The sequence below is a fragment of the Falco rusticolus genome, chromosome 2 (assembly GCF_015220075.1).
Source record: "Falco rusticolus isolate bFalRus1 chromosome 2, bFalRus1.pri, whole genome shotgun sequence".
Taxonomy (NCBI): Eukaryota; Metazoa; Chordata; class Aves; order Falconiformes; family Falconidae; genus Falco; species Falco rusticolus.
The window spans coordinates 23932290-23946613 of record NC_051188.1 but is presented as its reverse complement, the minus strand read 5'-3'; the positions used below and the strand labels follow the sequence as shown (position 1 = coordinate 23946613).

General features: G+C 37.5%; 1 long non-coding RNA gene across 7 annotated transcripts in view; it reads left to right on the top strand.

Moving 5' to 3' along the window:
* Positions 1-254: 254 nt before the first annotated feature.
* The window catches only part of LOC119143225, a 44653-nt gene continuing 30583 nt past the window's right edge, over positions 255-14324 (top strand). For 4 of the 7 annotated variants that reach the window (XR_005102631.1, XR_005102629.1, XR_005102626.1 and 1 more), the window contains exons 1-3: positions 10151-10625; positions 12159-12331; positions 14221-14306. This is a non-coding gene — a long non-coding RNA (uncharacterized LOC119143225). Of the gene's footprint in view, positions 324-10150; positions 10626-12158; positions 12332-14220; positions 14307-14324 lie in introns of those variants that run through there. The other 3 variants (XR_005102625.1, XR_005102628.1, XR_005102627.1) reach the window with 3 other exon arrangements.

Genomic DNA, 14324 nt, shown 5'->3' with positions numbered 1-14324 from the left:
GGGCGGGAGCGGCAGCGGCGCCCGAGGTACCTGCCCTCCCGCCTCCCTCCCCGTGCGGGGCGGTGGGAGGGGACCATCCGCGCCGCGGCCCGCCCGCCTGCGCGAGACCCCGCCGCCGCCCGCCCCGGCTCCCCAGCAAAGGGGCGACCCGAGCCTGGTGCCCCCGCCCGCCGGCGGGGCGAAGCGCGGTGGCCGGGCCCGGTGCAGCTCGGCGGCGGGCGGCGGCGGCCCTGCCCGCCCTGGGCCTGCGGCCCCCCTGCCCCGTCGGGCCCGGCCGCTAACGGGGGGCCCCGCGCCGCCGCCTCGCAGCCGCGTTCCTCCTGGTAATGCCTTTGCGCGTCTTGCTCGGGCCAGGCAGTCGATGACTAACTTGCAGTTCACTGAACACGCTTAAAGTCAGCCCCCGGGTGCGGTTTAACCTCGCCCGAGGTTCGGTACCTCGGGTCTCACCTCCCTCCTAGCGCCGAGAGGCTGGTTCTGCCGGTCCTGCCGCTCGCTGCGGCCGAGCGCAGCTCCCTTTAGAGAACCTGTTCTCTGAGGCTGCCCGGCCGCCCTTTTGGGATGTTTCAGCCTCAGGAGGCTGAGGTGATGCGGGGCGCTGGGTCTCAACGAGCGTTTCTGCACCAGCGGCCCCGCGGTGCGGCCTTGGAACCGTGCGGGCCCCTCTCCCGCCAGCTCCCGCAGGAGCCCCGGAGCCCCGGCGTGTAGGTCGGTGCGGGCTGCGGTGCGGGCCAAGCCAGTCCGGTCCCCGAGGCCCGGGGTTGGCATGAGTCAGGAGATTGCACCAAAAATGCCTTCTCTTAGCGCCTGCCTCTGCTTTACTGACTCCTTACTCTCGGTTGCATTTTTAAAAAGCGTTTAGCATTACATGATTTACACCGTGAAATAATCTGTTAGTACGATGGCTCCATTGTAGCGTCCATCATCTTTTTGCTGTAGTTATCCCATTGTAGCATCCATCATTTTGTCTTCTTGCTGTAGTTATTCCATTGTAGCATCCATCATCTTATCTTTTTGCTGTAGTTATTCCTTTAATTTGTACAGCAGTGTTCTGAAGTTTTTGAATTGATGTTTGAGGGTATTTTGCTCAACTGGAGCAGTTCTGAGGAAAGATTGTAATTTGTGAAGAGTGCTTTTTTTTTTCTTTAAGATTGATCTTGAGTTTTGATTCATTCATGCTTTCATTGTGGAGAATGTATTTTTTTCTGTGTACTTTGATCAAAAGTGTAAAGTGCTTTTTGGTAAGTTGAGTAGGAGAAGGAACTGATTTGCTCTAAAGCCATTGAGACTGGTGTTTCTACATACTCATCAAATGCAGTGTGTGTATTTAATCTCTTTTTTGGTTCCTCTGACGGTTAAAACATTCAATAACGCAGTCCGCTGAATGCTGTTAAGTAGTTTCATTAGGTAGTTGTATGTATGCAAAGATTTTTTTCTCGTGGTGTTTTAGGACTTAGTATTGTGATTTTAGCCCTAGTAATACTTACTCATGGTTAAAATACAGTATTTGGATATACAAAAATTAATATATGCTCTGTTTATTAATTTCAATAATAAATTTTTAGCTTGTTTTCATCGTAGTTTAATTTTTTACTTTTTCAAGGGATGGCTAGGGTTCATTGTTTTGTTTTTGGCTTCCACCAAGCATAAGCTTTTGTTTCAAGCATATACTGCCTAACAGATGATTATTAGGCATTTGCTTGTGTGTGTTTGTGCTCCACAATGATTAAGTAGACATTTTTCCTGCTTGTTAGCATGGACTGGCTTTGAAGAAGGTCCAGTATAGATTCCAGTTCTCTGATCCATTGGAATTCATGACTTGAAGCTGTAAAGATTTTTAAAGCGACCTAATGCCTCCATTTTCTGTTTTGTCTTCCCCCACTCCAGCTTTTTTGGTAAGTTAACTTATATTTGGGAACAGGCTTTTTAACAGGGCCTGTAGCAATAGGAGAAGGAGTAATGGTTTTAAACTAAAAGCAGGTAGATACAGGCTAGATGTAAGGCAGAAATATTTTTACAATAAGGGTGGTGAAACACTGAAACAGGTTGCCCAGAGAGGTGGTAGGTGCCCCATCCCTGGAAACGCACAAGGTCAGATTGGATGGGGCTCTGAGCAGCCTGATCTCATTGAAGATCTCCCTGCTCATTGCAGAAGGCTTGGACTAGATGACCTTTAAAGGTCCCTTCCAACCCAAACCGTTCTATAATATCAGGTATTTTCTATATACTGTGAAGTAGCACAGTATGATTTACTGGTATCCCTCCATTTTCCCACACTGACATTCAAGTTAAAGAAAGGAGAGCTTGGGCCAGAGAAAGAATCCAGATCTGAGTTTTTCCATGTGCTTTAGAAAGAGAGTTTGCATGTTGGCAAAGGAAAAAACCTGAAATTTTTCATCTTGCAGTAAAATAGAACTTTGTTTGGCCTGAACAAAACAGTCCTAAAGTAATAATTACTACATGATGCAAACTCCAGAGTCACCAGGAATTGGTTTGGGTGTTCCAGATGTGGACTGGTAATGACTTTGGGATGTAGTTAGACTGTTACTTGCTCAAACGTTGTTTTCTCCAGCATGTTGTGTCAGTGTGACTATATTTAGATTTGACTAACAATGTATGAGCACACGACTTTTTTCTGGTTTTACTGACTTCCATCTTTACCTTTTTAAACTGTTTTTTCCTAACATAGGAGGAGTAGAGGGTTTTCTGATACAATTTTTGAAGCTGCTTTGGTTCAGGCAAATGAACATATGTATCTGATTTAACTTTCTGAATCAGGGTATCCTTTTGTTGCCCTCTATTTTCAAACATAATTTGCCAACTTTGAGATTACATTGGCAGTAAAGACTTTAAAACAATTTAAGTATGAATTCATTGTAATTTATTATATTTTTAAAAGGTGTATCTGAAACGGGCACTTTCCATGACTGAGTTCTATTGGCATGTACATCGTGCATGTAGTATAACAGGAAAAAAACACTCTTCTTTTTCTGTTAGTATGTTCAGATATGGAGGAGAAAACATAATCATATAGAGGCTCCCCCCAGCCACCAAGGTGAACTCTAAAATGAGTGTTGTTTAAGGCATCATACACATGTTGTTTTCAGACGGTAACGTATCTGTACCAGGAATCGTTATCTGGAAAATGATTACGAGTGTTGGAGAAATAATGTTCAGAGCATATATTTAGAAGATTGTACTCAGGCTGACAACATATGCTATTCATGCGTGTCTTCTAAAAATATTTTCCCATGCAAATTACACACCCGTTGGCTGCTTACTTCTAACCAGATTGTCACTGCATGATGGTCCCTGAGAAACTGAATATGGAGTGGGAGGTACCAAATGAAAACTCTTGCTCTGAAGGTTTTGTTTCTCAGGTTTTATGTTTGCTTGGCTTTCCTTCTGCTTTTTCCAAAAATTAACAAAAGAACATTAAAATTTAAATTTACAAAGTGCCGTTTTGGAAATGTGAAAAGGCTAAAGTAACTAATTAATTATATCTATACTTTTTTTTTTCTCTGTTTAATGCTCAAATTCGTTATTAATGTTCTGTTAAATATACCACAAGAAAGCTTATTAACGATAATCTCAATTTTGATAATTTTTGTGTGTATGAAGGCAAGATTACTGTGATGGTAAACTTTTTTGCTCTCCATAACTATTTCTAAGTCCACAAACTACTAACATTACTGATTTTGATGTATACATGTAGTATCCTTTGGTTTTTGCATTTTTGCAAAGACGGGGATATCTTTTTTTGAGACAAGTTATAAAATCGGTAGCTAAAACATGAGGCCAGGTTCTTTTCTGTCAACCACTACTGGTTTAAACCCTTTTTTCTGGAGTAAAGCCTCTTATATTTTTATGACATTTCCCGCCCCCTATTTTTTTGAAAATAAGTGCTACATTGTTTCTCTGTTATGGGGTCTGTATCATTGCCAGAACAGGAGAAATCTATTCACTGCTCTGAGTTGGACACTTTTTTGAATTTTTTTTTTTATTAGTTCTTAGAAGTAGCTCTTATCTTGCCATACTTAACAGGAGCAAAGAGATTGCTACATTGTAGCAAAGAGAGAAATGGAACACTTTAGGCCTGATGCAGTGTTCTCAAAAATCATTGCAAAAATTTCCATTTGGGAATTGTAGCTGGCCCTCAAAATAATTTTTCTTCATTTTCATTCTGTTCTTTCCGTTATTTTACCTCCCTGTCCTACAGCCCATAGGCTTCTGACTCCATTCCAGTAGGGAACGATAGCCAAAACTTAATAGCTTTTGTGTTTTCAGAAATGAATTATTTTCAGGAATATTTCTAGTGGGAAAGTATCAATGTGAAATGTTGCTTCAGAAACCCATGTAAAGATGGGTGATGTTTGGTATGATCATTTTTTTTGTATGATCACTGTTTTGTGCACTTGTGTCCTTAGGATTCTTCCAATAGTTCGGTTATATTCCTGTGGCATCACGGTGTTGCATTGCTATGCTTAGTGCAAGTCAGCATAAATAGAAAATACATTTTAATGTTGATAGAAGAAATTGAATGGGACCCAGCATGATGTAATATAAGAACAGTCAAACAAAATTCACATCTCCAAGGGCAAAGATCTTGGCTAGCTTGATTAGGATGGTAAGGACTTTGAAAACTGATGTGAAAGTTTGGAGATGCATTGGTTGAAAGACATACAAAATAAAAAGGTTTACAGCAAGCCAAGTGTTTTGAAATTAAGTGAACAAATCACAGATAGTATTTTATGCCCAGTGATATGGTTTCTGGTCTCATACTGGTTTTTCTTTAATTGATATTGTTCTTTAAAGGCATGTTATATTTGACTCTCCTTTTTGTTTGGCCTTTATACTGGCTTTCTGTTCTTCTGCATGGAAGTCTGAGATTTCTAAGGTTGCGGGTGTTTTTCTTTGTTGTGATTATAGTTTTAAGTGATTGACTTATGGCAGAATTCAAAGACATTTTATCAGTAAGGTGATTCATTAGTTTTGAGAATGGTGATGTTCAGCAAGAGCAAGCTTGAAGACAGTGCTTTACAGGACTTGGGAAAATTGGGATGATGTAAAATGTGCTGTTTCTCTTCTGTGTGTATTTATAATTTGGAATTGATTTCCCTTTTATATCTACACAAGTATGCAATATTTGATGTAACACATGGCTCTTTAAAAAAGGATCTAATGGTTTCATTCTGTTTTCAAAGTAACTTTGAAGGCTGGCTGTTTTGTTTTCTTGAAAGTAAGTGGTAATCAAACATATTAAAGTCAAACCCTTGTGACTCTCGGAGAAAGTTTCTAAATACCTTGCCTACCAAACTAGGTTCAGATGTTAGTAGAACAAAGAATATTAAGTAATGCACTTGCTGTCTGAGAAATTAACCAGTTCTTGTTATTGTCTATGACATGCTTCAGGATGTTTTTCTTGTATTCCAGTTTCTGGTACTTTCAAAAGGAAGGAATCTCTTTAAGTAAACTGATTCTTTGTTGGTAAAATGGCAATTCATACTGAGAAAGAAGAAGGAGCAATGACATATTTCATGAAAAATTTAAAAAGCGACAGATTATCCATTCTTACTTGTCTAGTTAAACATATTACTACCCATCCATCAGAAACATTTCCCTCCAGTACTTAAGACAGTTGAGCTAAACTTTATCGCTGTTATCTTGTGGTCCTTTTCTTATTTAGTCTTGGATTTTTTTTGCTTTCTATTATCACATTCAAGGGATTGTGTAAGGATGCTAGTACTGTTGTAGCCACTGACACTATGCATGAGCTGAAGCTCCTGTTGCTGGCATCTCTCTCTAATGAGTGCTGTGTAAATGCAAAGAACGACTAATGCTTATTCTGAGGAGTTTAAAAATACCTGTCCCATCTCTTCTTTCTTCAATAGCCAACATATGGCATACTTCCCTTTTTTTTTTCACAGAATCGCATGGGTCTAGATAATTTGCTAAATTTGGTGGTACCAATTCTGTGTAAACTCAAAGCATTTGCAAAATTTTCCTGTTACTGAATTATCCTTTGGTGTTTTGTGTTTTTGGTTGGGTTTGCTTTTTTTTTAATGTCTGAAAACATAGTATCGGGCATGGTGTTAATGTGTATTTGTGAAACAGCTAGTAAACTTGATGGTATGAATTAATTCCTTAGCAAAGGTTAATCAAAGAAAATTATTTGACTTTATGAAGTATATGACATAGATATTTTTATATGTCAGGTTTTATTTTGTGGTGGTGCTGGAAGGCCACATCATGATTGAGTTTTGTTATGCTGGTTACTGTAAAAATGCATGTGGTTCTTCACTCTTAAAAAGCAAACATTTTGGGCCTGAAGACCATTATCCTTCTGCAAATAAATAAATAAATTAAATGTTTAAAAAAAAAATCCCCCAAACTGTTTGTAGAGCATTTTTCCATAATTCTTAGGTCTTGTGTTGGTGGAGGATGTGGGGAGTGGATGGGGGTGATGATGGTGAGGACAAAGAAACTATTACATTGTTTTTTTCCTGGAGCTTAAAATATCAATAGTTCAACTTCTAGCTGAAACCAAATATTACTACCTTTCTGTTTGCTGCTATAAATGTATTTCCCCTCTCATTCTCGTGTGTTGCATGTGTTGGAGTGTTAAATGCATCTAATTGTACGTCCTTTTCCCTGTCAGTCTCTCAACCTTTCTTTAAAATTAGAGAGAATATATTGCAAAGCTGTGATAATGTTCAGTAATTCTTCTACATAAAGCATAATTTTTACCTTTGCCTTTAGAAGAGAAGGGAATGGCTATAATTGCCCTTTTCAGTCTAATAATGCTTTTTCCAGAAAACACCAGAAATGTTATTAAATAGCCACACTGGTAATTTTCATATAACCTCTGGTGTGTTAATGCAGAAGTTTTTGAGGTGCTGATATGTCATCTGTATACTGATGTCATTCTCTACGTACAATACAGTATAATTGATACTCACAACTCTTTTTGTTGTTGAGTTTGTTTGTTTTCTAGTCAGAGTTACCAGGAAAGTAGTTTTGCACCTTGGCCAAAATTCAAAATCAACTGTCTGCTTTTTATAGGGCAGCAGCACCTAGCAAGGTTTGGGCATATCTGTCTTTGTAAGACACCATGAGAGCATCTCAAAATTTGTTCACTCTTCCCTTGAGCAAGGTGCCAGAACAGTGACTTGTTACTTCATAGTCAGGTATTGAGCTTCCTGTCTCAACTGGAATGCCAAATACTATACTACTATACAAGGTTACCACAAACATGGAAATACAATTAATTTTGTCTCAAGCAAGTATTCTTTAGTAAAATTTCACTTTCTAAAACACAGAAGCAATATAGTTTGGTGTTAAAAGGGAACTTAAATATTCAGTGGACTCAATTACTCAGCTTTATTAATCAGAAAAATATTAAAGTGTCTTGACAAAACTGAAAAATAAAGATGTATAAGGTGGAAATTTTGCTGGTGATGTCAGTTTGGGGATCTGTCTGATCTCATTTTTGGCTTTAGAATTGCTTGCTTGATTCTTGTCTCTTGTTGCCTCTTACCTGCATTGTTCAACCGTGTCACTTTCGTGATCTGTGGTTGATGCATGTGCACCATCATGTGACCTAACTTCTGCCATTTATACAGAGGTGGGAAAGTTTGCTGAGAGGTCCAAATTTAACTATTTGGGGGGATAATTAAGGGTAAAATTCTGGGAGTATCCTGTACTTCAAAAGCTAGTATATCAGGTCAAACAGGGACAAGCCCTCTAGGCAACCAGGCATACCGCATGGCTATTAATGAATCCTTGGGGAAGGCATGTAAATAATGTCTTCAACTATAGAATTTAAAGGGTTTTCAGCATATTTTTTTAAAATACTGGTGTTTAAAGATGTCTTTCAGATAGGCCTAAGACCAAGGTTATCAAAGCAGCTAAAGTTAATTTATTTCCTTCTATATATCCTGCTGCTGTTTATTTCTTGTTGCTGTTGTTACCACTTAAATAGCATTTTTATGGTTTATAGTAAAGTGTCCACAGTAAACAAAAATGACCATGAAATCCTAACAAATGAACAAAGTGAATAAAAATATTATGTTCTCTTTCAGTTCTATTAAATAAGCTTAATTTTAATTAGAATGTGATGTATTAATATCTGAATTTATTTACTATAGCAGGTAATAACTGTTTACTTAAACTTATTATTTACAAGATGAGTTTTTCTTCTCTATTTAGTCAGTGTGTCAGAGTTTATGTATTGCCACATAACATAGATAAACTGTTACTGTGTTTCATGCTTCAGAACAGAGGGATGTTACTGGGTATAAGGCAAATTTCTTTTGTAGTTCAGCTTGTGTGGATGGGTAATTGTGGGTTTATAAAGCATTTCAACTTTTTTCTTTTTACGTTTGGATTGTTTCAGTGATTTTTTTTTTTTTTTTTAAATTAATTAGCAATACTGCAACATATTAAATCACTTCTTCATGCATGAGAGAAAGGTGTAAACTTCAATACAAATCCAACATGGAGATCCTTATCAGAACAAAATAAAACTGCAGTACTAAAGCAGAGGTTCCCAAAGTTACTCTGCTGAAATTCAGTCACTGGCATTGATGATTAAAGGATTGTTAGTGCCAGTGGTGTTAATTTCTCTGGTTTTATAGGTGTATCTCAGAGCAGGACCTCTATCCTGAATTAATCAACTTGTGAAACACCCATGAAACCAGGACCCAGCTGTGCTTCCTGCCTCACTTACTGGTTTATCATCCCCTACTTCGTTCCATCCTGTTCTCATGTATCAAAATCTACTCATGTACAGCAGGCTCACTTTGAAAACTGCTCTCAAAACGGTATCTGCTTAAAAGATGTTTACAGTGAAAGGGATGTATGGTACTGATTACAGGTATAGCTGGGAAGTATTATAATGTGCCACACTTAGGAATAACGTATGGCAGGTAACTGGTCCCACAGACTCTTCTGCAAATGAGTAATCCTATCAAAGGCAGTTGAGTGCATTTAATTAAGGATTACATGCGATTAGTGGTCTGCAAGGTTAAGAGTATGACCTGTATCATTAATAAGTATTCACATATTAATGCTGCTTTGAGCAGAAGGTTGAGCTAGATGACCTCTGAGGTCTGTTCCAACTAGAATGATTTTATGATTATCAAACTTGTATTGTGGAAATAGATATTTCAGTTATAAAAACTGTATTTATTGAATAAACTAAGCTCTAGCAAATCATTGCAATTATTTTGCCTATTGCATCATGTTGTAGCATGGAGTTGCAAATTTGACCCAAGTTTAAGATCTAAACCAGTAAGAGAAATACAGCCACGCTTTTTTGTCTGTTGCATTGGATTATTTGTAAACAGTTTTATATCAGATTGAAATCCTAATACAGGAATTCCTTCCTAGCATACAGTTGACTCTGTTCCAGTTCTGGAACTAGCCCACAGTAGAGTGCCTAAATATTTTATGCTTTAGGTGCAGTTGAGACATGCGAATGGACTTCAGCTTAGTCTGCCTGATTCAGGTACCGCTAGGACTGAGATTACAGGAACAAAGGCATCAGAGCAGGTTAGCAGTCTAAGAAAGGCTTGAGGCCCTAAAAACTTGCCAAAGTTTTCTCACTGAATGTGGGAGGGCATTTTTATATTTAAAAAAAAAAAAGCCCTAACCCACCATGACCCAAAAAACCCCCAACAACCCCCCCCCACTGTTAGAATATACTGTGTAGATTCTGCATATATGTAATGTCTAGACACAACAGTCTCTTTATCATTATTTAAGACATTGTATTTTGATTAACAGTAGTATGATCCTTCTTATTAAGATGTGCAGGGAATTCATATGGATTTCCTTCCTGTGTCTGGAAAAAATTTGTACCTATTGACACCCCTTTAACTGTTCTCATTTATTATTGTTAATCATTTACTTTTAAGCAAGAAGGTGGTGATGAGGAAGGAAGTCTCAAAATTACTGGCTGTAAAAGGCCACTCACTTTCACATGCATGTGAGCAGAAATGTTTTTATGTAACCTTTTAACCCTACCAAACATGTGAATTAACCACAGTAACAAAGTATAGTTGTTGTCATGTGTTATTGGTAGCAGCAGATTTCACGGAAATACTTTGTATAGTATTTCACAGAAAAATTTTCACAGAAATATTTCATTTGTATGCTTTTATTTAAAAAGAAAAGGAGGATGGTAACATATTAAGTAATGTGTTAAGGGCTTGATGGGTCTCCTGGACTTTTAGGGAGTGTAGAAAGCAACTAACAAGAGGTCCTAGGAAGGAGCAGAGTGATTTCTTCATGCTAATCCTCACTGCAGAGATGTTGTGGACATTTTATTCTTTTCAAATAATGTTGACGGGACATTATCTGATTATGGGATTAGAGAATCAAAAGATTGAATGCTAGAATAAAGTGCTAGGGACCCCTAAGTCATGATGACTTAATTAGAATCATTCATTATTTGGTTCTAAAGGATGAAGTGGCTGGTCTGCTAAGAAGAATGCATCTTGTTAGGATGAGATGCTGTGCCAGAAAACCAGAATCCATCAAGTGTTGTATGTACTGTACTTTTAAACTGAACACAAAGAGCAGATCTGGAATTTGCAGACCAAAGACGCATGTTTTAATGCCATGTAAGTGGATTTGAATACTAAATGGATAGTCAAGTAGTTCTGTGAACATAAGATCTAACAATACCGAGATAGTTGTATCTTAGTACAAGCTGCAGCTGGGGTAGTTACTATGTGTGTTTCTTACATATGTGTGTGTTCTCTAATAACACGGGCATATGATGCAGCCTATACTTACTTCAGGCAGTTTGTGAGCCAGTCTTTATCCGCCTGCAACTGTAAATGAATTTTGAATCTTCCTCTTTGACAAAACTGTTTCAAATCAGGTAGTGGATTCAAAAGTTAGAATCAGACATGACCTAGGCAGATACATTAAACAGAATTAATCTTTTCTGTCTTTAGCAGTCTAAACAATGATCTAAGTTTCTTCTGTTGTTAGGGGAAAAAGACACACATGCCCACATATATCTTCATATACTTGCATACTGTGTGTATTTCCTCCCACCTTCTTAGATTTACAATGTATGGTCTCTGGCAGGAAACTGTCTCTGTAATCCAAACAATTTTGGTGTGGCCCTACAAGCATTCATTTTTGGTGCAATTGTGGCGATGGTGAACTCTGCTGCAGAGATGGAAAAGAAAGTTAAAGCAGTCCAAGAATACCCTGTGGTATTGCCCTGTCAGTGGCAAAGCTGTAATCTACCTTGTAATTTACACTTAGGTGAATAACGGTAGTTTCTAAAGTGCTGACATTTGTAGCTGCACTTAGCTATGTGCTCGTTTCTCATTTTCCCTCCTGCTGTATTAGCACAGCCATTTGTGTCGTTATGCAGTGACTTGGATCAGAAAATTAATCCTGAGTTCAAGACAATTCTATGGCAAGCAGCAATTTTTAACCCAAGTTAGTTCTTCAATATGGTATAGCGAGTGGTTCCACCAGCAGGTACATCTGCACAAATGAGGTTGTAGCAAGCAGCAGGAGGGTCATCTCTGTTTGAACAGGCATTTTTACCAAAATAGATGGTCATCAAATTATGCCTCTAGAATCTGTCTTAGAAATGATCAGTCTTGTCCTGAAATAAGCACTCACAGTTAAAATACTGTATACATTCTTAAAATGAGAGAAAGTTGTGAGAAAATTGAGGGTAATCTTCTCAGGCTGGATATATTACCATAACAATGGTAGATGTCATTCAGTATTTGCAGTTACAAAATAATTTACACTGGAATTAATACCTTGAACTACCTGAAGATAATTCTAAATTACAAGTAAATGCTCTGCAAAAAGGCATGTGTCACTCTACATGTCCTGGTGGAAACTTCTTTGCAGTGTACCCACTGTAAAAGAAACAGCCCTAAAATTTATTGAAATGCTGCTTCACAGTAGCATTAAATGGAAGTCCTTTACCTGGGCATTTCTGCTCAAATGAACTGTCCACCTGGTTAAATTAAGTAATTTGTACTTAATTTATCAGTCAGTGCATGTACATATCCTCCGTGTGTTTTTAAATGCTATTGAAAAATGACAAGTTATTGAAAGCTAAGTATTTTCACTAAGTTTACACAAAATAAAGCCGCCGTATTTCTTGCTTTCAGTTCAGTTTCTTCAGATGATCTGTAAATTTTCAATAATGGCAATACATTCATTCTGCCATTTGGAGGAGCCTGTGCCACAGAATAACGATCTGAAGAAAACTCACTTATTTGCAAGGAAGTCTTCATTTGGGAAATAGTAGTGATGCAGTTAAGAGGTGCTTTGTCAGGTTCAGGTAAGTACTTTTTTCTTTGTTATTATTTAAATTACACTTGGTTTTGGTAGGCTGGCATTTCATTTAAATTAACAGACATGCAGTGTTATGTCAGAATGTGGCAGCCTTTGTGTTGGTCATTTGACATGGAAAGTATCTTGAAATGAAAAGGCGCATGCAGTAGCACGCATGCTTAGGAGATGTGTGGAGGGAAGTTGTCTGGAAAATTATTTTAGCACAATTTATTATCTCTGGAGTACTTGTTGAGGATGGAGATTATGATGTTCGTAATGACACAACTCTCTTTTGCTATGAGTTCTTTCTCAGAGTTTCTTATGTATTTATTTTCTGAATTCAGTATTTTGCTAAGCCAGAGTTGTTTTGGATGCAAGTGTTCATTATTAAGTCTCAAATCATTCAGGGGAAATAACAAGAAAGTAACGGTCAGGTATTCACAACTTGGAATATCTTCAAATTTTCTATTTTAAAAAAATCAGCTTTTGAATCTTCTGCCAGTCAGAATTTTTTTCTAAAATGGATCCTTAAATCTTGCCATGGTAACACTGGATCAGGATTTAATTTTAGGTGAATGGTTACTGTATGTTGTGTTTATTTTTTTCTAGACATTCAATTATTTTTATAACATAATAATGACTTCACAGCAGAAGTTGGTTCATAGTCATATTCTGCATGGGAACTGTATGCAGTATACATTCAATAAGAAGTGTTAGCAGTAGAATAATAATAAAATTATGAATATTTAAATAGTACTTGAATTTCATTTCCCATGTTCTCATTGCAAACTGTGTGTGTGTGTGTGGTGTCTCTCACTGGCTATGAGCTTGGTGTTCTAACCAGTGGTCAAACAAGTGATTAATTTGAAAAAAAACACAACTCCAACCAAACTGCTTCTTATCAGAAAGGCAGAGTACAGTTTGTCAGCCTTTTCAGTGGTGCACAGAAATCTAGATCTTTTTTTATGTCAGTGGTGCACAGAAATCTAGAACTTTTTTTATGATACCTGTCTACTTTTTTGCTAAATTACTGGATCACTTCTATAAAATATATCTTTATAGATGCATATATGATCTGAGGAGCCTTAACATTACCATTTGTCTTGCTAAAAATCCTACACAATGAGAAGTACTAGATTTTTCAAATTGAATACTATCATATCTTTTGGGCTCAGAAACTGAGGATTCTGTTTTGCATGGTTTTGTGCACATGCTTAGCTACTTATCAACGCCGTCCTGGTACAGTGCTGATGCCTAAGAACTTCAGTGACATAGAAAGAACAGTACGTTTACTGTAAGCCTTTACTTTGTCTTCTTACACTCAGACAAAACATGAAGATACTGTTTTAAATAAATGCTTTATAAATGTAATGGATAATTAAAAATCAGAAACTAGTCAAGTAAAGCTTTTTGAACTGTTAAGGAACTCCAAACAGGGAAAGCACTAGTGAAAAGGAGGCTGTTGCTTCAGTGGAGTTTTAAAAGTTGAAATGCATTTCAATGAAATCATCACAATAGATAATTCATTCTGGAGACACTTCGTAAATTTTCTAGTATTAATTTGCAGTATGAATACTATAAATAGTGTCCACCAGATAACAATTTTAAAACGCTTTTTTATAAATGCTACAGAATAATAAAAACTGAGGGCTTTGATGCATCTAACTTTGTTCTTTAAGGATATTAAAAATAATATTTTTTAAGCTTATTCCTGTTGGTGTGTATGGATTCTGGCTGTACATGAAGTCAAACCTTATTGAACACAGTTCCATAGAAGCCAAGGTAGGACAAGAGTAAAACATAAAACAAGTTTAGTATTATTCAATAATAGTGCTTATGATGTGTATAATATGGACATTGAGAACAGTGAGTGTATTTTTTTTCTGAATCTTTCAGCAGAAGTATTACTGTTCCTAGAACAACCTCCTGTACATAGACAAAACTGGATTTTCCTCAGTGTCCTATATCTGAAGAGTAAGAAGGTAAGGTACTTGTGATTA